Raw genomic sequence first — 25,339 nt, 5'->3', positions numbered from 1 at the left:
CCCCATCAAAACTGACTCATCAAAACAGCACCTATCAAAATTGCCCCATCATATTGCAATATCAAACTTGCCCCATCAAAACTGCCCCTTCAAAATTGCCCCATCAAAATTGAGCCATCATATTGCCCCCATCAAAACTGCCCTTATCCTATTGCCCCATCAAATGTTTCCATCTTATTGCCCCCATCAAAATTGCCCCATTATACTGCCAAAATCAAAATTTCTCCATCAAAACTGCCCCATCAAAATTTCCCCATTATACTGCCACAATAAAAATTGCCCCATTACACTGCCCCACTAAACTGCCCCATCTTATTGCACCATCATATTTCCCCTTCAAAATTGTCCCATCAAAATTGCCCCATCAAAACCTTAACGGAAAGGACAGCCAGACAATAAGTATTTCTAGACAGGGCTCAGGTCAGCCATGGCAGCCCTGTAACAGCACAGAGCCTTTTACTTTATATGACCTGCCCCTCCCCCTCCCCAGTATGTGTGAGCATTTCCCCACCTCCATGGGACTACAAACTCCAGCATAGTAGTCTGGGCTCTTATTTCTCTGTGGCTCCCTAGCGCCCCCCACACAGTATGACTGAGAATGATGACTGCACATACACAGCCTCTGCCAGAGTCTGTGCCCCTCCCTTCTTATCAGAGGCAGGGGCGGCTGTTAGATATCATGGGGCCCCCTACAGCCTACTTGATGGGGCCCATGACCCCACCCCTGGGCCCATCCCTGACCCGGCCCCAACCTCATAAAAGAGTTGAGCTGTCTTCCAGTGATATTTATCATCCTTGTGATACGTTGGGCAGTGACATATCCTATGGAGAAAGCTGGGAGCAGCCAGGGAAATGCAGAACTGATAGTGGAAGTGATGAGATCTTCATGGCCTCAGTTGTCACAGAGGAGAGGGAGAAACTGACGTTCCTCCTTCTCTGTGTGCTGCCAATCCCACCAGATGGAATGGGAGAGACTGGGAGGACGGGGGAGGGGAGAACGGGGGAGGGGAGGACGGGGGAGAGGAGAACGGGGGAGGGGAGAGCGGGGGAGGGGAGAATGGGGGAGGGGAGAGCGGGGGAGGGGAGAACGGGGGAGGGGAGAACGGGGGAGGGGAGAGCGGGGAGGGGAGAACGGGGGAGGGGAGAGCGGGGGAGGGGAGAACGGGGGAGGGGAGAACGGGGGAGGGGAGAGCGGGGGAGCGGAGAGCGGGGGAGGGGAGAACAGGGAGGGGAGAACGGGGGAGGGGAGAGCGGGGGAGGGGAAAACGGGGGAGGGGAGAACGGGGGAGGGGAGAGCGGGGGAGGGGAGAACGGGGGAGGGGAGAGCGGGGGAGGGGAGAACGGGGGAGGGGAGAACGGGGGAGGGGAGAGCGGGGGAGGGGAGAACGGGGGAGGGGAGAACGGGGGAGGGGAGAGCGGGGGAGGGGGAGGGGGGCTGAACACAGCAGGGATCATTTTTGCTGTGGAAAACACTTCATGGCCACAGCATATAGTATCCACCTTCGGCTGATTTACAAAATAAGGGGAAGTGGTTGGGGATGGTAAAAAGACACGCGTGACGTTTTTACCTCCCTCCCAAACACAAGTGTGAGGGCACATTCACACAGGGCACCGGCACCCATGTCTCATGCAGAGACTTTTAGCAGCACAGTGCTGTGTACATCATCAGGCCGATCTTCCATTTCTATCAGGACATGCCCCCTCAAGACATATTGGGGCGCAGTCTCTGTGTCCCAAAATAAATGAACGGGACACTGACATGGGGACGCACACAACACTGCGCTGGTAAAAGTCTGTGCATGGCAGATGGATGTCTGTGCCCTGTGTGAATGAGCCCTAAATGAGTGCCAAGGATGCATTTCACCGCCCCATCATCATCACCATGAGAATTACACACACAGTACAGGTCATGTGACTTAAAGCACCTGTAATGTGTGACTATCATGATAATCATTGGAATATATAGCAGCCAAATGTCATCAACATGATCAATGAAGATGATCAGATTTAGCCGTGTATAATTCAGTCATGGGCAACAAGCCATGGCATGGGGGGAGGGGGTGGAGTCTGGACTGTACATTTGGAGAGAAAAATAAAGTCTTGATGGTTCCCAATTCAGTTCCCTCGCTCAGTGGAAACAGTGCGCTGTGCTCTTACTTTCTGTGTTCAATTCTGTGATACAATTTAATTATAATTCTTTTAATTATTGATGATGATTAAGAATTAAAAATCAGTGAAATTTACTGTTATTTTGATCCTGTACAATAAAATATAAGACCTCCCGGGGTCACCTTCATCCTCCGATCTTCTCTCCAGGCACGGGAGACGGGACAGGTTCTACGCAGGGAAGTGGATTCCATTGTTGAGCGGATGAAGATGATAACTCCTTCCCTAAATGACGCTCAGAGGTTGTCCAAGGAGGTCGGACTTGTGACGGATGTAAGTGAAGATGGGGAGAAGGCAGATAAAAAGAGAAGGGAGAGGGGAAAGGGGAGGAGAGAGAGTTAAGGTAGAGGTGAGGGGGAGGGAGAGGGGGGAGGAAGAGGTGAGAGGGGGGAGGGAGAGGGGGAAAGGGAGAGGTGAGATGGGGGAAGGGAGAGGTGAGATGGGGGAAGGGAGAGGTGAGAAGGGGAAGGGAGAGGTGAGAGGGGGAAGGGAGAGGTGAGAGGGGGAGGGAGAGGTGAGAGGGGGAGGGAGAGGTGAGATGGGGGAAGGGAGAGGTGAGAAGGGGAAGGGAGAGGTGAGAGGGGGAAGGGAGAGGTGAGAGGGGGAAGGGAGAGGTGAGAGGGGGAGGGAGAGGTGAGAGGGGGAAGGGAGAGGAGAGAGGGAGAGGAGAGAGGGAGAGGTGAGGGGGGAAGGGAGAGGTGAGAGGGTATCGGCTGTGGAGAACAAGCTGAGAAGGAGTTGGTAATCACAGAATAAGGCTAATAAAATATACAAAACTTTATTGATGAGTAAAAACTCTCAATGGGGTAAATCTATAGAGAATAACACCTTCCAATAACCAGGTAATAATATTGGTGGCCCAATAATCAATCAGGATAATCGCCTTTGGGTAATGATCCATGGCATGAAATCCTCCGGGAATAATACATGATCCTCATATACAATATATCAGACATGAAATGTAATCAGAACAATCGGTGGATAAATCCATTTAGATGATATAATAAAAATTGCAGCAAGTTGTCAGTGAAAGGCAAAGCGGTTGAACGGACTCAGCACAATGAAATCTTAGGAGCCGTGTTGGCAGAGAGTCATGCAGAGCAGAGATGGGGGAGTTGGCAGAAGTAAAGATGAACTTCTAGAAATGGGATGACTTGGATAAGCTTGTCATTCAGGGGGATAAAGTTCTGGATGTGGAAGAAAAACTCTGATATAAGGCAGCAGAGAGCCGGCTATGAGATCTCCGTCTCTCCTTGGGATTGCTGATGGATCGGGTTCTGTTCTTATACAAGATAATGTCAGCAACATGGAGAAAGACATTGCAGAGAGAGACTGGGAGCCGGGAATGCCGTATATGTTAGATAGAGCCGCATCACTTTATTACATCCAAGGAGAGGAGAGAGTGCAGGGAGAGGAGAGAGAGTAGTATGGAGGATAGAGAGGAGTATGGAGAGGAGTATGGAGAAGAGTATGAAGGATGGAGAGGAGGATGGAGATGAGTATGGAGGATGGAGAGCAGTATGGAGGATGGAGAAGAGTATGGATAATGGAGAGTAGTACGGAGGATGAAGAGGAGTATGGAGGATGCAGATTAGTATGGATAACGGAGAGTAGTATGGAGGATGAAGAGGAGGATGGAGAGGAGGATGGAGTAGAGTATGGAGGATGGAGAGGAGTATGGATGACAGAGAGGAGTATGGATGACGGAGAGGAGGTTGGAGAATTGAGCTGAGGATGGAGAGTAGTATGGGGGATGGGGAGTAGTATGGAGGATGGAGAGGAGTGTGGGAGGATGGAGAGGAGTATAGAGGATGGAGAGGAGTATGGAAATGAGGATGGAGAATTCAGAGGATGGAGGATGGAGAGTAGTATGGAGGATGGAGAGGAGTGGGGAGGATGGAGAGGAGTATGGAGGGTGGAGAGGAGGATGGAGAGGAGTAGAACAGCAGTAAGAGGAAGATGTGGTCTCTTTCTCTGTATTAGTGATTGCTCCAGTCAGCTTTTAGTAACGAGAAACTTTAGAAAATGTCTTTTTCCCACCATGAACGAGTCCTAAAAATGAGTTGGATCCTCATCACCATCATAGTAGTATTGATAATATTGGAAAGTGTGGAATCCTACAGAGGGGAGAAGAGGGAATTCACAATGGGAGGCGACCATTATATCCATGAAGAGTAGAAGACTTTCCTTTAGAAGGTTGCAGAGAAGTCTGAGGTGTCGGTGAGGAGATCCTCTATACATGGAAGAGGTCCAGCAGACCCAACACCGGGACACAATCACCAGACAAATCTCTGGCCGTCTACAAGAGATAATTGTACAATTACACAGCGATATTACATTGTATACATTCCATGAAATGTGTCACCAATACATATATATGTGAATGTGATGTGAATATCATTCCATGTTACACAGGGACTCGTCATATCAGTAATTTGGCTACTTTCCATCCACAGAAGAATTGGGATCATGTGACCTGAGGAAGATCTGCAGATCCCAATATCAGCAGCAAAGCTGACTGAGGAGACAATTGTATTCAGCCAGGACGGGTTTTATTATTTTCTGTTAGGAAGTGATCCAGATTTATAGAGAGGAGAAGTCGGAATCCAGGAACTGGGACTGATCAGCACTAGAGATGGGCCAACAGTTCTATCTGGGCAGAAGTTCCCCCGAACATTAACCGCTCACCCACTCGGCAAACACCCAAATTTGCAGTTAGCTCGGCGGGATATTCGCCCGCTGAGCGCCCCTCAATGCTCTGTGCGCTTCGCAGTGCATTCTACAGGACCTAATTGGATGAAGCCAGCGGTCAGGTGCAAGGTTTCGCCAATTAGCACTTTCAGGGCCCTGATTGGACAAAGTGATGATGACTTTTGCCAACCAGGGCTCAGTGCTCATAGTCCCACCCCCACTATAAATGGTTCCTTCTCATAGGAAGCCTTTGCAGTGTTGGAGTGGAGATATATAGAGCCGGGCTCAGTTTACTACTAGTGAGTTAGTGTGTTCATTTATTGTGACTCCGAGTATGTTGTGTCAGTGTAGAGTGTTAGTATACTGTTTGTATAATGTGTGAGTATAGTGTAGTGTGTGTGTTAGTATACTGTTAGTATAGTGTGTGAGTATAGTGTAGTGTGTGTGTAGAGTGTTAGTATAGTGTGTGAGTATAGTGTAGTGTGTTGTGCAATGAAGTGTTTAACACCACATTACATTTAGTGCTGTATATCCTTCTTCTTGGTTGCTGCATGTTTTTTTTTTTCCTGTCCCCTTTTTTAAATTGTCAGCTGCAGTTTTTTCTGACTGTGACATTGGTGTTCCCTTTTTTTATTTTATTCTTTTATAGTTTTTACATTTCTGTCAGTGGAAGTCCTCAATTTATAGTGCAGCAAACACCACTTTTCATTGAATAAAGTGCATCCAATGACACATTTCCCAGTTTATAATAAGTTTGGGTAATAACCCCCCATCATGTCTGGGAGGACAACAAGGAGAGGCAGACGTTCCCCATGGCACTGTGAGGGGTCCAGCAGCGTATGTGACCACAGGCCAAGGTGGACGTGGTCAGTCCTCAGGCAGGACATAATTTCCTCTGTTTAGTGATGGTGCCCGTGCTATCCAGCCACAGCATGTAGAGGAGGTGGTGGACTGGCTTTCTAAACCCTCATCATCCTCTGTCATCCTCTGTCACCCTCCTCATTATCCTCATCCTCCTCATCCTCTGTCACCCTAGCAGAGACTAGTGCACAGTCCCCTGCAGCTGCCAGAGCAGCTTATTCTGCCTCCTTGTTCACATCTATTCCTGCCCTAGTCCCAGCATCAGGCATGGAGGAGTCAGCGGAGTTATTTGAACACAGTGTCAGCCACTTGCTCCTTGATGATGCACAGCCATTACTGGATTCAGATGTTGGTTCTGAGGTTGAGGAAGGCAGGAACATGAGCCTACAGAGAGGGAGGAACACTGGTACACAAATTGGCAGTCATGTTTCCCCAGCTGCAGCGTATTGCCAAGTTGTCTCCGGTGGAAATGAGGATGGAGGAGGAGATGATGATGATGATGATGATGATGATGATGATGATGATGATGATGAGGTCACTGATGTGACTTGGGTTCCGGATAGAGCAGAGGAGGAAAGTGAGGGTGAGGCACAACCCCAACGAGGCAGCCATCATGGAAGAATAGAGAGCAGCCACCCTATTCCATCACATTGTGGAGCTATCATCTCCCGGCCCACTTCCCACAGCTCAGATGTCTGGACATTTTTTGCACATGTGCAGCCGATCGCACTGTTGTAATTTGCAAACTTTTTCTCAAGCACATCGAGCGTGGCAAAAACTCCAACCATTTGGGTTCCACATGCTTGACAAGGCATTTATCCTCCCACCACTCAGCCCATTGCAAGAGTACACAAAAGCCATACAAAAGGGGAACAAATATGCCCCTCCTCCTCACCTCAGTCTGTCCCCGCTATGCCCCATGACCTCTCAGCAGCCTCCACTGACAGGGATGATATTATAGTGCAGGGTGTCCCAGGTCCTTGCAACACATCTTCCAGCAGCACACCAACAGATGCAGAGTAGTAAGGCTTGCTCAAAGTGGTGCAAACAATGTGTTATCGCCATACAAAGTCTGCCAAAGAGACACCAGAATGTATCCATAATCCTCTAATCTTGCTGCCAGTGCACTGCATTGTGACCTCATCATACAGACTGGCCCCCAAGCCGTTATTTATAAAATAAAGCTTGCAGGAAAAAAACTATTTAAATGTCAGTTTTGCTGCAGCAGGTTCTATACATGGTACAGATGTGCCACTTTACAGGCAGACTAAGGACACCCCCAGCACTATGTTTAAAGGGATTTTTATTTGTTATTGTTTCACATTAAGCATCATTAAAATCACTGCTCCTTTAAAAAGATTGTTTTTAAAAAAAATGTTTTTTTTTATTGATGTCCCCCAGGACAGTACCCAGCCCCCATACCCTCTTTATGGTCAATTGCTTGCATATAAGCCTTCAAAATAGTGAGACGTAATGCTCTGCAGTGGGATGGGTGACATGTAATACTCTGCAGTGGGATGGGTGACATGTAATGCTCTGCAATTGGATGGGTGACACCTAATGCTCTGCAGTGGGATGGGTGACATGTAATGCTCTGCAGTGGGATGGGTGACACACAATGCCCTGGGGAGTGACACAGAATCTTCCTGGGGGTGACACAGAATCTTCCTGGGGGTGACACACAATGATTGGTGGTGATGAATAAAATAAACCATTTTTTTCCAATGAAAATAAATGTCAGTAAAATGTATTGTCAGTAAACTTTGACACAACAGGACGGTGTGTTGTATGAATAAAGTTTGTTGTAATGGTTGGTCCTTGTGCCGTTGTCACAGAACACCATCCAGGAGACAATCCACATGCAGCTCTGAAAGTGCAGGTGACCGCTGTCACTCATAGAGAGGAGGCAGGGCAGAGGCGGGGCTCCAATCAGATGACAATGGAGGCGGAGCTGTAGCGGTGATGTGATGGGCGGTGCAGCCAGTGTGTCACCGCAGGCTTGTAGTACAATAGATGGGAGCGCGGATGCGCGGGTGCCCCTATCAGATCAGTGGTGTGAAGGGGGCACCGGTCACACAACAACACAGGAAGTGGGCAATACTGAGCAGAAATGACACCATTTAGAAGAGGAAAAGAAGAGAAAGATTACTATTACTGGAATTCTATATTTAAGGATCAGAAAGAGAAAATAAAAGCTGAGAGTTGATGTGACTTTACTCTGATATCATCCATTCCGGACATTCTCTTCATATCCGGATCCGTGTATTACCTGAGAGGGGGAGGGGCTCCCACACACCATCTTCTTATCTTCACCTCTTTATAGATACATCCCAGCCTCCTCCAATCCTTCATAGAAGAATAAAATGAGAGTGTTAGAGGAGGAAATGTTGCTGTGATGATGGAAGGGGGAGGGGCTCATACTGAGCTCTGTAAGAAATGATGGAAAAGTGAGGGGCCCTCACCATGGCAGGGGCCACACACTCATCTCCATCCAACCATTGGGATAGCAGACTGTATGCCGGGTGTGCTGGGCTGTCATGTGTACAGGCTGAGAACACACATAGTTACATAGTTAGTCAGGTTGAAAAAAGACACAAGTCCATCCAATTCAACCAAAAAATAAAAAATAAAATATATATATATAATAAATATCATACCAGCCCATGTACCCAATTCTATACCCACAGTTGACCCAGAGGAAGGCAAAAAACCCCAGCAGGCCATGATCCAATTTGCTAAAGCAGGGGAAAAAATTCCTTCCTGATCCTCCGAGAGGCAATCGGATTTTCCCCAGATCAACTTTACCTATAAATGTTAGTACCCCGTTATATTATGTACACTTAGGAAATAATCCAGGCCCTTCTTAAAGCAATCCACTGAGCTGGCCATAACCACCTCTGCAGGGAGTCTATTCCACATTTTCACAGCTCTTACTGTGAAGAAACCTTTCCGTATTTGGAGATGAAATCTCTTTTCCTCTAGACGCAAAGAGTCCACCTTGTCCTCTTTGACTGTAAAGTGAATAACTCGACACCAAGTTCACTATATGGACCCCTTATATATTTGTACATGTTGATCATATCCCCCCCTTAATCTACTTTTATCAAGAGTGAATAAATTCAGTTCCTCTAATCTTTCCTCATAGCTGAGCTCCTCCATGCCTCTTATCAGTTTGGTTGCCCTTCTCTGCACTTTCTCCAGTTCCCTGATATCCTTTTTGAGAACTGGTGCCCAAAACTGAACTGCATATTCCCGATGAGGTCTTACTAATGATTTGTACAGGGGTAAAATGATGTCTCTCTCTCTGGAGTCCATACCTCTCTTAATACAGGAAAGGACTTTGCTTGCTTTGGAAACCACAGCTTGGCATTGCATGTTATTATTGAGCTTATGATCTACCAAAACCCCCAGATCCTTCTCCACTATGGATTCCCCCAGTTGTACTCCCCCTAGCATGTATGATGTATATTCTTAGCCCACAAGTGCATAACCTTACATTTCTCCACATTAAACCTCTTCTGCCACATAGTCGCCCAATTAGACAGAGCATTGAGGTCGGCTTGTAAATTGGAGACATCCTGTAAGGACGTTATTCCACTGCATAGCTCGGTGTCATCTGCAAAGACGGAAATGTTACTTTTGATCCCAGACCCAATATCATTTATAAAGATATTAAAAAGTAAGGGTCCCAACACTGACCCTTGGGGTACACCACTGATAACCTTAGACCATTCAGAGTAAGAATCAATAGCCACTACTCTCTGAATTCTGTCATTAAGCCAGTTTTCTATTCATTTACAAACTGATATTTCCAAACCTGTAGACTTTACCTTTAGGACTTTAGGACGATGTAAGATGGATCAGTCGGGGGTCAGGATGATGTAAGATGGATCAGCGACTCTCACCTGCGGGACATTCTGTGCATCAAAACCACCACCTTTCACCCAGCCCCCGCCCCGCCTATGTGCCGCCCTCCACATCTCATTTCACCACCTTTCACCCAGCCCCCGCCCCGCCTATGTGCCGCCCTCCACATCTCATTTCACCACCTTTCACCCAGCCCCCGCCCCGCCTATGTGCCGCCCTCCACATCTCATTTCACCACCTTTCACCCAGCCCCCGCCCCGCCTATGTGCCGCCCTCCACATCTCATTTCACCACCTTTCACCCAGCCCCCGCCCCGCCTATGTGCCGCCCTCCACATCTCATTTCACCACCTTTCACCCAGCCCCCGCCCCGCCTATGTGCCGCCCTCCACATCTCATTTCACCACCTTTCACCCAGCCCCCGCCCCGCCTATGTGCCGCCCTCCACATCTCATTTCACCACCTTTCACCCAGCCCCCGCCCCGCCTATGTGCCGCCCTCCACATCTCATTTCACCACCTTTCACCCAGCCCCCGCCCCGCCTATGTGCCGCCCTCCACATCTCATTTCACCACCTTTCACCCAGCCCCCGCCCCGCCTATGTGCCGCCCTCCACATCTCATTTCACCACCTTTCACCCAGCCCCCGCCCCGCCTATGTGCCGCCCTCCACATCTCATTTCACCACCTTTCCCCCAGCCCCCGCCCCGCCTATGTGCCGCCCTCCACATCTCATTTCACCACCTTTCACCCAGCCCCCGCCCCGCCTATGTGCCGCCCTCCACATCTCATTTCACCACCTTTCACCCAGCCCCCGCCCCGCCTATGTGCCGCCCTCCACATCTCATTTCACCACCTTTCACCCAGCCCCCGCCCCGCCTATGTGCCGCCCTCCACATCTCATTTCACCACCTTTCACCCAGCCCCCGCCCCGCCTATGTGCCGCCCTCCACATCTCATTTCACCACCTTTCACCCAGCCCCCGCCCCGCCTATGTGCCGCCCTCCACATCTCATTTCACCACCTTTCACCCAGCCCCCGCCCCGCCTATGTGCCGCCCTCCACATCTCATTTCACCACCTTTCACCCAGCCCCCGCCCCGCCTATGTGCCGCCCTCCACATCTCATTTCACCACCTTTCACCCAGCCCCCGCCCCGCCTATGTGCCGCCCTCCACATCTCATTTCACCACCTTTCCCCCAGCCCCCGCCCCGCCTATGTGCCGCCCTCCACATCTCATTTCACCACCTTTCACCCAGCCCCCGCCCCGCCTATGTGCCGCCCTCCACATCTCATTTCACCACCTTTCACCCAGCCCCCGCCCCGCCTATGTGCCGCCCTCCACATCTCATTTCACCACCTTTCACCCAGCCCCCGCCCCGCCTATGTGCCGCCCTCCACATTCCACCACCTTTCACCCAGCCCCCGCCCCACCTATGTGCCGCCCTCCACATCTCATTTCACCACCTTTCACCCAGCCCCCGCCCCGCCTATGTGCCGCCCTCCACATCTCATTTCACCACCTTTCACCCAGCCCCCGCCCCGCCTATGTGCCGCCCTCCACATCTCATTTCACCACCTTTCCCCCAGCCCCCGCCCCGCCTATGTGCCGCCCTCCACATCTCATTTCACCACCTTTCACCCAGCCCCCGCCCCGCCTATGTGCCGCCCTCCACATCTCATTTCACCACCTTTCACCCAGCCCCCGCCCCGCCTATGTGCCGCCCTCCACATCTCATTTCACCACCTTTCACCCAGCCCCTGCCCCGCCTATGTGCCGCCCTCCACATTCCACCACCTTTCACCCAGCCCCCGCCCCGCCTATGTGCCGCCCTCCACATCTCATTCCACCACCTTTCACCCAGCCCCCGCCCCGCCTATGTGCCGCCCTCCACATCTCATTCCACCACCTTTCACCCAGCCCCCACCCCGCCTATGTGCCGCCCTCCACATCTCATTTCACCCTTCACATTACTGCACACAAGTTTTCTTCTTCCAATCACATTCATGGAAAATCTCAGCTCTGACTATTTCACAAGATGGACACTTTGGTTTTATCTTCCTCTTCACATTTCTTTTTACCTTCAAAGTCGCCAGACGGCCTTTATTAATGTACTTTACAATCTTCCCGACATATTTCATCTTCCCGCATTTCTATTTTCATCCGGACTTCATAAATGACAGGCAGAGGGTGTAACACCTCTTTACATTTCTCATCCGTGTGACGGAATGAAAAGTGTGCCGCCTGCAATAAACGTTGGGGAAAAATTTCATTTGCATTTCATTTTAGCGGTTCAAAAAAAGTCGGGAAAAATGTTCAGCCCTCCCGCATGTTCACTCCTTGGAATCCGGCCCTCTGTGAAAAAAGTTTGGACACCCCTGGGTTACTGGATTCGTATGCACATTGGTTGTCACGGAAAAGCACCGGCACTTTAAGAGACTTTTTTGTTTCTCTTCCTTGTTGAACTTTTGGTTTCTTTCTCTTTTATATATATTTTTTACACACCCTGCTTTCTATTAGCTCTGTAGGGTGTTTACTTATATAAATGTTTTGTTCATTTATTCATTGTTCACTACAAATGACTATTGTTTGGACTCCTTAGAGATCTCTTTTATTATTAGATACTTTGCAGTCTTTGTGGTCAGTGGATGGGACCGGTTTACACTCCCCACTCAACTTCCACACACACATTTTCTCTTTCAAACCATTCACTTTTACTCCACATTTTTTTTTTCTTGGATATTATTTTACACACCCTTGCACTTTATAGGACTTTAAGTCTGAGTGAGATACCCATTACTCCACATTAATACTTTTATTTTTTCTGGATCATCTACACTTTTGTGGGTTAACACCTCTGCAGGGTGTTTACATTTTGTCACTTTGCACTTTATATTTATTGTTTTTAGGACTTCAAGTCTGAGTGTGATACCTATTATTCCACATTAATAAGTTTTTTTTTGGATCATTTATACTTTTGTGTGTTAACACCTCTGCAGGGTGTTTTTACATTTTGTCACTTTGCACTTTATATTTATTTTGACACTTTTTTTTATATCTTCCTCTATTTAACACGGTTATTACGACTGATTACAATCCCAGCCAACACTGGGCAATATATGATGCAATCAGACAGCTTCTAGTTGTGTTTAGTATATGGAAGTAGTTGCACTTCTCTTATGAGCACGTGGCACTTTCTTCCACGTAATATTCATGTCATTTATATACATATAGTTCAACAGGTGAAAAGTTATATGCATATAATAGTTGCCTCTGTAGTGCGTTTATTTATTTTATATTATTTATATTGGTTTTTTTTTGTTTTTGTTTTTTGGTATCATATTTGATTATAACGCGGTAACATCCAACACTAACACACTCCCGCTAGTTTTATATACACCCAACATTACTGGGTGTTAGCATCTTTGCAAGTGTGTTTACAGTTTTTTTAGAGTGCAATTTCAATAATCTAGTCCTTTTCTTGGCACCTTATTTTATATTTTTTTTCTATAAAATTCCCGCACTATAATGAATGTTTAATCATATAGAACCACTTAGAGGATATCGTATATCCCAATATATACGTTATGAGAGTCATTTATACATTACTAAATAAAGTAGAAGGTGTAACGGCCCCCAACCCACAATAGAGTGAGAATAGCGCCACATCAACTTTCCTCACATATTTCCCTACTGGACACGGCTTGGTCCATATCGGTGTATACAGCTCTTCATATACATAACCCTTATTAGGAATAACTATTTACTATCATCAAAGGCTGCTACTGTGCCCATCACCGCAGCCACTGTGCCCATCAAATGTAGCCGCTGTGCCCATCAAACGCAGCCGCTGTGCCCATCAAACGCAGCCGCTGTGCCCATGAAACGCAGCCACTGTGCCCATCAGATTGTTCCACTATGCCCACTCGCCGTCCGCCCGGCACTTACCCTGTCTCGGTGGTGGCAGGTGACGACGGCAAGCGGTGGGACTTTGCAGCATGTCAGACAGTGGCTCTCTTTGCTCCATGCGTCTCCCCCCTCCTCCCGATAGGCATCCAATTGTAGCGCCTGTCATTTCAGCCAATCAGGTGATGGGTAGCCCACGCACCTGATTGCCTGAGAGGCGGTAAAGTGTTAGAAAAGCAAATGAATATTCACTTTCCTAACACACCTGAGTGAACTGCTTTGCACTTGCAGGTCACCTTTTTTGAAGCCTATTAGAGCCTATGGCTCTAATCGGGTGCTTTAAAAAAAAAACCCTGCCGCTGTTGTAATTCTGTAGCATCCAAAAAGGAGGCCAGGTGCCTGAATAGGGGGTGGCTACAGCGGCCATGGATAGATTCTATGCATTATACACAAAAGGGGGTGGCTGGAGAGAGGGGGCGGCACCCGTGTGCCCTTAATGGACGCACCGCCACCGAGGAGCAGTGTATACACCGCTCCTAAAGTGCCCCCGCCATGGAAATCAGCAGCGGTGCTTTGCCGGCACTTTTAACCCTTTTTTTGGCTGCTAAAAATGCCCCACTGGGGGCCAAAAAGCCATTGGCGCCTCAGTGTGAAAGGGCCCTAAGTGTTCACAACACAAAAAGGGAGAAACACGACAACCTGGCCCAAAAGGTGAAGCAACAAAAATGCTTCAGGATGAAGACCCCCCCAGGCCAGATCTCCATAATGAAGCCCCCGATGGTGAAATGTTTCCTTGTTCGCTGTGTTTGTTGAGCTGTGATGTGATTTTCCAATAAAAGAAAGTGATCTTCTGAAGAGTGCGGCACTCCAGAGCTTGCTTCTCGTCTGTTGGTAGTGGTAATAGCCGGCGCCTGTGACTTCCCATCCGAAGAGACAGTTTACAGCCTGCATGTGCGCTCCTGGAGCGGTGAGATCCCTTCTCCGACACTAATACAGTGATCAGTGCTAAAAAAATATGCACTGTCACTGTACTAATGACACTGGCTGGGAAGGGGTTAACAAAAGGGGTGATTAAAGGGTTAGCTGTGTGCCTCGCTGTTTCTTGTGCACTTTGTGGGAAGTGCTTTTACTAGGGGAAGGAATGGATTCTGCGTTCTTGCAGACAGAATGGCGGTCTGCCTTGTTTACATACACAGAACGCCATTCTGCCTCTCTGCCTAATGATCCGCGGTTTGTGGTGGGCATCGAGTCTGTGTTACCCGCAGATCAGATCCCACTGTGTGTAATCACCCCGGGAAGGGGGCGCTGGTGGTGCACATGTACTCCCCAGACTCGGGAGTGTCAGATCACATAATACATAGATCTCTCCCCTCCCCCCTCTCTCGTTCCCATAGTCCATGCTGTATGTTGTACAGTCCTGACCAAAGTCTTCATTCTCTCACCAGTTACTGATTGGAACAAAGATCTTCTGTAAGGTGGACTCAGAGAAATCATATCATTCTCTACAAATGTTACTGAAAATGTTGTATAAAATGATTGTGGGGCCCCGGGTGCATGTGTGGGGCCCCCGGGTTCATGTGTGGGGCCCCCGGGTTCATGTGTGGGGCCCCCGGGTTCATGTGTGGGGCCCCCGGGTTCATGTGTGGGGCCCCCGGGTTCATGTGTGGGGCCCCCGGGTTCATGTGTGGTCCCTGGGTGCATGTGTGTGGTCCCTGGGTGCATGTGTGGGGCCCCGGGTGCATGTTTGTGGCCCCGGGTGCAGGGCCGCTGATAGGGGGGACACCGGTCCTTCTGTACGGGGCCCGCACACACACAGGGGCCCGGGCAGGGAGGCAGGTCGGTGCGGATTGACAAATACAGAAAGGATCCATCCAGCAGCTGAAAGGCGATCTCTCTCCTCCTGTCGGTTCTCAGCGGCTCTGGAAGCAGCGCTGTCTGTTCTCCTCTCATGGAACACAGAGTTGTGTCAGGACACTGAGAGCGGGGGAAGTGCGGGGGAGAAGTCATATACGGCCCCTTCCCAAGGCTGTATGAAAACACCGGCACCTCTGAGAACTGCCCCGGGTCCTTGGTGCCCCCCACTGCCCCCCGCAGTACTCTGCTAGGAAGTTCCTCTGGCTTTGGTCGGCTGTTTGGTACAGGTCAGTTCTGTCATGTATCTTGTGTCCGGCTGTCCTAATGTGTCCCTCCCTCCCGCCATCTTCCTCCACCTCAGACACTCTCTGCTCCTGCTTTCCTTTCATCTTCACACAGGTCACTCCTCAGTCTCTGCCTGTAACACGGCTCTTCTCCCACATGTTGGGAACCCATCGCCACTTCTCATCCTTTCCAGCCTCTTCTCCACACATTCTTTTCCTGACACTTCACAAAAAAAGAGTCCCTCACTCCCCTCCCCCTCCCAGTCCTCTTCTCTGCAGACACTTCACCTTCATGCAGGTGCCCCCCACCTTCACACAGGTGCCCCCCCACCTTCACACAGGTGCCCCCCCACCTTCACACAGGTACATGTGCCCCCCACCTTCACAAAGGTGCCCCCCACCTTCACACAGGTACATGTGCCCCCCACCTTCACAAAGGTGCCCCCCACCTTCACACAGGTACATGTGCCCCCCACCTTCACAAAGGTGCCCCCCACCTTCACACTGGTACATGTGCCCCCCACCTTCACACAGGTGCCCCTACCTTCACACAGGTGCCCGTGCCCCCCACCTTCACAAAGGTGCCCCCCACCTTCATACAGGTACATGTGCCCCCCACCTTCACAAAGGTTCCCCCCACCTTCACACGGGTACATGTGACCCCCACCTTCACACAGGTGCCCGTGCCCCCCACCTTCACACAGGTGCCCCTACCTTCACACAGGTGCCCGTGCCCCCCACCTTCACACAGGTGCCCCCCACCTTCACACAGGTGCCCGTGCCCCCCACCTTCACACAGGTACCTGTGCCCCCCACCTTCACACAGGGGTCCGTGCCCCACACACAAACACTATAACTTGCTGGAATCCCCCACCCTGCACACCCCCAACACGGAATCTTTATTAGTTAATGAAATCTCACCCTCTACCCCTCCTTGACAGACATACAATTTGCTTTTATTATACTGTGGCAATTCCTCACCAGCCAACAGTATTACCCATGCCCATCCCTGACCATCCAGTCCCCTCCACCCCGTCTATATGCCTCCCCTCCACCCCATCTATATGCCTCCCCTCCACCCCGTCTATATGCCTCCCCTCCACCCCATCTATATGCCTCCCCTCCACCCCGTCTATATGCCTCCCCTCCACCCCGTCTATATGCCTCCCCTCCACCCCGTCTATATGCCTCCCCTCCACCCCGTCTATATGCCTCCCCTCCACCCCGTCTATATGCCTCCCCTCCACCCCGTCTATATGCCTCCCCATTCCCATATCCTATCACAAATCCTCCTTTTTTATCTCTATACAGCCCAGAATCCCCCCAGTCTCACTCCAGTTCTTCTCTACCCACCCCCTACCCACCTCCACCCAACTCTCCTCATTTCCCCTTACCCCATGGTTCCCATCCCTATCCCTCCCTCCCCCCACCATTTTTTCAGGGTTAAGGAAGAACCCCAAAGTGGAGCATCTTATTACTGCTGCTGCTTGTGTGGGTGGGATGTGTACTGTGCCAATCCCTGCTGACCCTCCTCTCCTATTCATCCCATGTGATTGGCACAGTACATATCTCACCCAATCCCTGCTGACCCTCCCCTCCTATTCATCCCATGTGATTGGCACAGTACATATCTCACCCAATCCCTGCTGACCCTCCCCTCCTATTCATCCCATGTGATTGGCACAGTACATATCTCACCCAATCCCTGCTGACCCTCCTCTCCTATTCATCCCATGTGACTGGCACAGTACATATCTCACCCAATCCCTGCTGACCCTCCCCTCCTATTAATCCCATGTGATTGGCACAGTACATATCTCACCCAATCCCTGCTGACCCTCCTCTCCTATTCATCCCATGTGATTGGCACAGTACATATCTCACCCAATCCCTGCTGACCCTCCCCTCCTATTCATCCCATGTGATTGGCACAGTACATATCTCACCCAATCCCTGCTGACCCTCCTCTCCTATTCATCCCATGTGATTGGCACAGTACATATCTCACCCAATCCCTGCTGACCCTCCCCTCCTATTCATCCCATGTGATTGGCACAGTACATATCTCACCCAATCCCTGCTGACCCTCCTCTCCTATTCATCGCATGTGATTGGCACAGTACATATCTCACCCAATCCCTGCTGACCCTCCTCTCCTATTCATCCCATGTGATTGGCACAGTACATATCTCACCCAATCCCTGCTGACCCTCCTCTCCTATTCATCCCATGTGATTGGCACAGTACACATCTCACCCAATCCCTGCTGACCCTCCCCTCCTATTTATCCCATGTGATTGGCACAGTACATATCTCACCCAATCCCTGCTGACCCTCCCCTCCTATTCATCCCATGTGATTGGCACAGTACATATCTCACCCAATCCCTGCTGACCCTCCCCTCCTATTCATCCCATGTGATTGGCACAGTACATATCTCACCCACACAAGTAGCAGCAGTAATGAGATGCTCCACCTTGGAGTTCTTCCATAACCCCTGCAAAGCACCAGAAGAAACCAGAAACTTTGGAGGGGAAGGTAGAGGGGGAATTGCTCTTCCATTTGTAGATTTAGCCCAGTGGCAGCCTGTCAGAATCTGCAATGTCAGCTTCCCTGCACAGCTCTTCTTCAGGAGGCCGTATCTGTATAATACAGTACTGTACCCTCCTAACCACTGTACTGTGCCCTCCTGCCTCCCTGTACTGTACCCTCCTAACCACTGTACTGTGCCCTCCTGCCTCCCTGTACTGTGCCCTCCTGCCCCTCCGTACTGTACCTTCCAGTCCCCCTTCTTCTGTGGCTCCCTGTACTGTACCCTCCTAACTGCTGTACCGTGCCTTCCTGTTCCCCCCATAAGTTTATAAGTTATGTTGTGTTTGTATCCACTAATGATGATTTTTGTGTATTTTTAGCAAAAATTTTGTTTTTATATTTTATAGGGGGGCCCTGTCAGGTAAGCTGTACGGGGCCCCATGATTTCTAACAGCAGCCCTGCCTGGGTGTATGTGTGGGCCCCCGGGTGTATGTGTGGGCCCCGGGTGTATGTGTGGGGGTGGGGCTGTCAGCGGTGGCACAGTAATTAGAGGAATGTGGGGGGTAAATATGACATAGGAGTGCAGTGTATAAAGTGACTAGGCCCAAGTTCTGCCCACAATAATGCTTTTTCTCAGTGCGCTATACGAATCTTTCCATGTGTTCCCCTCCCCCATCCAGGATTTTGCCTGGTTTTCCATCATTTTAGTGGCTCCACTTTTTACCAAGCTGACTTTCCAAGTGTAAAGCCGGCAGATTATTGATCACTGTATAGGTATTGATAATGTTTACTGGAAACGCTTTCCATATATTGTAAAGGGAAATGGCTGTGAATAGTTTCTGTCACATTGTTAGTAAACATTGCGTCCTGTCGGGGCATTTTCTAGGCTTTATATAAGAAGTGGTGGGGGTTGTCAGCGCTGAGTGCCGCGTATATATCATTTTATATGGGCAGTGCGCCCGTCAGTAATACTGAAACTCACTCCCTCCCCTCTTCTCACAGCTGCAGTATGCAGGGCACAAATACACCATGATCTGGCCGGGGGCGCAATACAAAAATCATTATGTTCTGTCTGGAAACCGCTGCTTGGCATTGCATCAGGGGGGATAGAAATCAATCATTTGTAATAAAAAATAAATAAAAAAATGATTTTTTTAAATTTAAACCAATGTGTTTAATTTGTATCCGATGTAATAAAATGCTCTTGTAGTAAAAATGGCTGTGAAGATAATTGTGTATAGAAGATGAATAATGGAGTTTATTCGGCATGGAATGGAGTTGAGTTCTGTAACATGAGGCTGTATATTCTGCAATATTTACATTTTCGGTAAACTCATTTAGCCCGGGATCACACTACAGCAATGCAGGAAGCGGCACAATCGCAGCGCCGGTTCCCTCATCACACCCCTCCCCCATTCTGCAGACCGATGCAGGGGTCAGTACCCTGGTAATGACACCCCCAGATCGGATCACAGATCGCAGGGCCAACTCTGAGTTCCATCCATGCAATCCAATTTCATTGTGGGGGAGAAATAAAGTCGCTGCACCTTTTTCTTGTGTGAATCCAATGTGAGTTCAGCCGTACAACTGTATGACTGGATTTGCATCGCACAGAAATCGCATGTGATCCGCCCCATCAGTGCAGTGCGAATCGCATGCACAGTCTGTGTTTCCATATGTATGAAGCCAGGCTCAATACATCCAAGCTGTGAAAGCTGAGATCACACGCCCTGCATTGATGATCACACAATGTCACAGGACCCAGGAGAGAAAACAAAGCTCAGGAATATTCTTTTATCTCCTTGTTCTACAAATCTCTGTGCACTACAAACTGTACGATTGAATCGCTTCTCATATCGCTGATTTACTAAACCTGACAGATTATTATTCTAAAGAGGAAATCATTTTGTTTGCGAATATTAAAGATTCTCACTACCAGCGAGAACGAGTCCTTCCATGAAAAGAGCGCCGGTCATTTCACATCCATCATGGCGGCGCCTGTTAGCGGCGTCCACTCGTCCGCTGCCACCACGCCCCTCACCTTGTTGTGTCACCGCCCAATCACCAGCCTTCCCATTAAAGTGAATGGGACTGTCGGGGAGTCGGGGGAGGAGCTGGTGGGGGACGGAGATGACAGCTGCTCTTTACAAATGATGATTTCTATCGAGTGGATTGAAATCAAACCCCCCCTGCATTGCACGCTATTATTAATCTTATGATACACCAGACCCTTCACCCCCATTAATCCCCCAGCTGATCTACTATTTATCATGTGTGCAAATTCTTACACCCAAGGGCACAACTCTTCATTTATCAACATCAAACCTCATTTTACCACATAGTCCCCCAATAAAACAGAGCATTGAGGGTGGCTTGTAAGATGGAGAATCCTGTAAGGACCTCATTCCACTGCAAGGACTGCTCAAGTTCACTTACATTTCATGCTGACCGTTTGTGGACTGCAGTCTTCAAGTCATTCCACAGGTTTTCAATGGCATTTAAGTCTGAGCTCTGACTAGGCCATGCAAGGGCACTCACCTTTTTCTCCTTCAATCACCATGTGCTCATTGTTGCTGTGTGCTTTGGGTCATTGTCATGTTGGAAGGTAAACCTTCTTCCCATTAACAACCTTTTGGCAGTGGGCAGCAGATTTTCTGCTGCAGAGAAATCCCCCCATACCAGGATATTACTACCTCCATACCAGGATATTACCACCCCCGTACCAAGATATTACCACCCCATACCAGGATATTACCACCCCCATACCAGGATATTACCACCTCCATACCAGGATATTACCACCCCCATACCAGGATATTACCACCTCCATACCAGGATATTATCACCTCCGTACCAGGATATTACCACCTCCCATACCAGGATATTACCACCCCCATACCAGGATATTATCACCTCCATACCAGGATATTATCACCTCCATACCAGGAAATTACCACCTCCATACCAGGATATTACCACCCCCATACCAGGATATTATCACCTCCATACCAGGATATTATCACCTCCATACCAGGATATTGTCACCTCATACCAGGATATTACCACCTTCATACCAGGATATTACACCCCCCATACCAGGATATCACCACCTCATACCAGGATATCACCACCTCATACCAGGATATCACCACCTCCATACCAGGATATTACCACCTCCATACCAGGATATTGCCACCTCCATACCAGGATATTACCACCCCCATACCAGGATATTATCACCCCATACCAGGATATTACCACCCCCATACCAGGATATTATCACCTCCGTGGTTTACTATAGGAATGGTGTTATTTGGATGGTGAGCAGTATTTGGATTTCTGCCAGACATCTTCTTTGGTATTGAGGCCAAATAATTCAATGTTAGTCTAATCGGACCTGAACACCTTTCTCCACGTGGCCTCAGAATCTTCAAGGTGTGTTTTCACAAGGCTCAAGTAAATGCACGTGGTTTTTCGTGAGGAGTGTTTTATTTTTTAATTGCAACCCTCCCATACAAGCCACATTTGTGTAGGATCTGTGATATTGTTGTCACATGCACACAATGACCATGCTTTGTTCTTTTACATCACGGATATGCAATTAGCAGACCTCCAGCTGTTGCAGAACTACAAGTCCCATGAGGCATAGCAAGACTTTGACAGCCACAAGCATGACACCCAGAGGCAGAGGCATGATGGGACTTGTAGTTTTGCAACAGCTGGAGGTCCATTAATTGCATATCCCTGTTTGGCCTGGTGGGGGCTATAACAGACTCTCTAATGGACACCAAGAGGGCCTCCAGTAAAGAGACCCCCCCAGATCCAATTAGACCCCATTGTAGTTGTCTAATATATCCGACCCCTTGACAGGTGCCATTGTAATGATATAATCAATACTATTCACTTCACCTGTCCAGTGGTTTTAATGTTGTGGCTATTATCCTGGATTGTACTCCTGATGTGAGCCACATACAGCAGATTAGCATTGCTGTCCGATTTGTTCTTCTAGATCAAAGTGCAAAAAGATAGTAATTTCGAGAAGACTTCCTGGATTTTTGCCCAGTATACAATACAACATCTGAAGGACGGACATCCTTTTTACTGGCCTACTTAACCACTTTCAGACCGGACCATTTTGCTGGCTTAAGACCAGACCACTTTTTGCGATTCGGCACTGCGTCGCTTTAACTGACAATTGCACGGTCGTGTGATGTGGTTCCCAAACAAAATTGACGTCCTTTTTTCCCCACAAATAGTTTTCTTTTCGTGGTATTTGATCACTTCTGTTGTTTTTATTTTTTGCGCTATAAACAAAAACAGAGCGACAATTTTGAAAAAAACACATAGTTTTTTACTTTTTGTTATAATAAATATCCCCCAAACATATATATAAAAAAACATTTTTTTCCTCAGTTTAGGCCGATACGTATTCTTCTACAAATTTTTGGTAAAAAAATCGCAATAAGCGATTATTGATTGGTTTGCGCAAAAGTTATAGCGTTTACAAAATAGGGGATAGATTTATGGCATTTTATTAATATATTTTTTTACTAGTAATGGCGGCGATCAGTGATTTTTATTGTGGCTGCGACATTATGGCGGATACATTGGACATTTTTATATTAGATATTTATTAGACATTTTTACAAGTCCAGCAAAAGAAATACAAAAAAGTTTCGGTAACAAAGTGTGACATAAGAAGAAAGTCTTAGGCCGCGTACACACGGGCGGACTGTTCGCTCAACTTTGTCCGCTGAACAGTGTTTCAGCGGACAGTCCGCCCGTGTGTGGGCTTTCAGCGGACAGTTTCAGCGGACAGTTTGACGAACAAAGTTTTTCGGAAATTCCGAAAAACTGTCCGCTGAAACTTGGTTTGAGCGAACAGTCCACCCGTGTGTAGGCTACTTTCGAAATGAGCAAACTGTTCCCGCTCGGAGGAAAGTCTGCTCATTTCGAGCGCGTGTGAAGGTAGGCGGGGCCCGCGAAGGAGACTTCGCGGGCCCCGCCGCCTGGTATGGACTTAAAGGGGAACCCCAACGCCCAAAAAAATTGGCGTGGGGGTCCCCCCAAAGTCCACAACAGACCCTTGTCCGAGCACGCTACACGGCCAGCAAGGAAAGGGGAGCGAGCGAGCGCGCCCCCCCTCCTTAGCCGTACCAGGCCGCGTGCCCTCAACATGGGGGGTGCCTTGGGGAAGGGGGGGCCGCGCGGCCCCCCCACCCCAAAGCACCTTGTCCCCATGTTGATGAGGACAAGGGCCTCTTCCCGACAACCCTGGCCGTTGGTTGTCGGGGTCTGCGGGTGGGGGGCTTATCGGAATCCGGGAGCCCCCTTTAATAAGGGGGCCCCCGGATACCGGCCCCCCACCCTATGTGAATGAGTATGGGGTACAATGTACCCCTACCCATTCACCTGTAAAATAAAAGTACCCAAAAAAAACCACAACACACGAGATAAAATATTTTATTGCACAGCTCCGGGGGTCTTCCGTCTTCGGGGGTCTTGTCCCCCTCTTCGGTTCTTCTGCCGGGCCACCGCGCCTTCTTATAGCTCTTTTGCAGGCGGTGGCCCGGTCTTCTGTCGCCGCCGCCTTCCGTTCTTCTGTCGCCGCCTTCGGTTCTTCTGCCGGGCCACCGCGCCTTCTTATAGCTCTTTTTGAAGCGGTGGCCCGGTCTTCTGTCGCCGCCGCCTTCTGTTCTTGTTCTTCTTCTTGTTCTTCTTCTTCTTCTTCTCCAGGAGATGTTGACACGTCGCTCTCTCCGGCCAGAATGCCAGAGCCGCGCTGTGCGGTCACTTATATAGTGACAATGGGGCGGTGTCACATGGTATATGTCACATGGGTTGGTCACATGGTGACCCCGCCCCCTTACGATGTCACAGTCCCCATGTGACATCAACCCATGTGACCAACCCATGTGACATATACCATGTGACCCTGCCCCATTGTCACTATATAAGTGACCACACAGCGCGGCTCTGGCATTCTGGCCGGAGAGAGCGACGTGTCAACATCTCCTGGAGAAGAAGAAGAAGAACAAGAAGAAGAACAAGAATGGAAGGCGGCGACGACAGCGGCGACAGAAGACCGGGCCACCGCCTCAAAAAGAGCTATAAGAAGGCGCGGTGGCCCGGCAGAAGAACCGAAGGCGGCGACAGAAGAACGGAAGGCGGCGGCGACAGAAGACCGGGCCACCGCCTGCAAAAGAGCTATAAGAAGGCGCGGTGGTCCGGCAGAAGAACCGAAGAGGGGGACAAGACCCCCGAAGACGGAAGACCCCCGGAGCTGTGCAATAAAATATTTTATCTCGTGTGTTGTGTTTTTTTTTTGGGTACTTTTTTTTACAGGTGAATGGGTAGGGGTACATTGTACCCCATACTCATTCACATAGGGTGGGGGGCCGGTATCCGGGGGGCCCCCTTATTAAAGGGGGCTCCCAGATTCAGATAAGCCCCCCGCCCGCAGACCCCGACAACCAACGGCCAGGGTTGTCGGGAAGAGGCCCTTGTCCTCATCAACATGGGGACAAGGTGCTTTGGGGTGGGGGGGCCGTGCGCCCCCCCTTCCCCAAGGCACCCCCCATGTTGAGGGCACGCGGCCTGGTACGGCTCAGGAGGGGGGGCGCGCTCGCTCGCCCCCCTTTCCTGGCCAGCCGGGTAGCGTGCTCGGACAAGGGTCTGTTGTGGACTTTGGGGGGACCCCCACGCCGATTTTTTTCGGCGTTGGGGTTCCCCTTTAAGTCCATTCCAGGCGGCGGAGCCCGCGACGTCTCCGTCGCGGGCCCCGCCTACCTTCACACGCGCTCAAAATGAGCGGACTGTTGCCTCGTGTGTGGGCTTTCAAAAGTTGCGCGGACTTAGTACGACGAACTAAGTCCGCTCAAAAAAAGTGCCGTGTGTGGGCAAGTTCCTTCATTCAAAAGTTTGACGAACTTGACGAACTTAGTTTCGGCAAACAGTCCCCGCGTGTGTACGCGGCCTTAGATTGTAAGCTCTAATGAGCCGGGCCCTCTGATTCCTCTTGTACCAAATTGTAATGTAACTGTAATGTCTGCCCTCATGTTGTAAAGCGCTGCGCAAACTGTTGTTGCTATATAAAACCTGTATAATAATAATAATAATGTAGGCGAAGGAAAACGCTCAGTACAAGTCTCTTGTGTTTCACTTCAGTATTCACAAAC

General features: G+C 49.4%; 1 long non-coding RNA gene across 1 annotated transcript; it reads right to left on the bottom strand.

Moving 5' to 3' along the window:
• Positions 1–3,105: 3,105 nt before the first annotated feature.
• Positions 3,106–8,284, bottom strand: LOC143962240 (uncharacterized). The gene is made up of 2 exons (XR_013270655.1): positions 7,988–8,284; positions 3,106–4,465 (listed from the first exon to the last, which is right to left on the bottom strand). It is a non-coding gene; the product is annotated as an uncharacterized LOC143962240 (long non-coding RNA).
• Between the last annotated feature and the right edge of the window lie 17,055 nt (positions 8,285–25,339).

The sequence above is a fragment of the Lithobates pipiens genome, unplaced genomic scaffold, assembly GCF_037356315.1.
Source record: "Lithobates pipiens isolate NorthernLeopardFrog02 unplaced genomic scaffold, aLitPip1_a1.2 Scaffold_8, whole genome shotgun sequence".
NCBI classification, from domain to species: Eukaryota; Metazoa; Chordata; class Amphibia; order Anura; family Ranidae; genus Lithobates; species Lithobates pipiens.
Note: the sequence above shows the minus strand (reverse complement) of the source record. Positions and strands in the feature narration are given on the sequence as shown.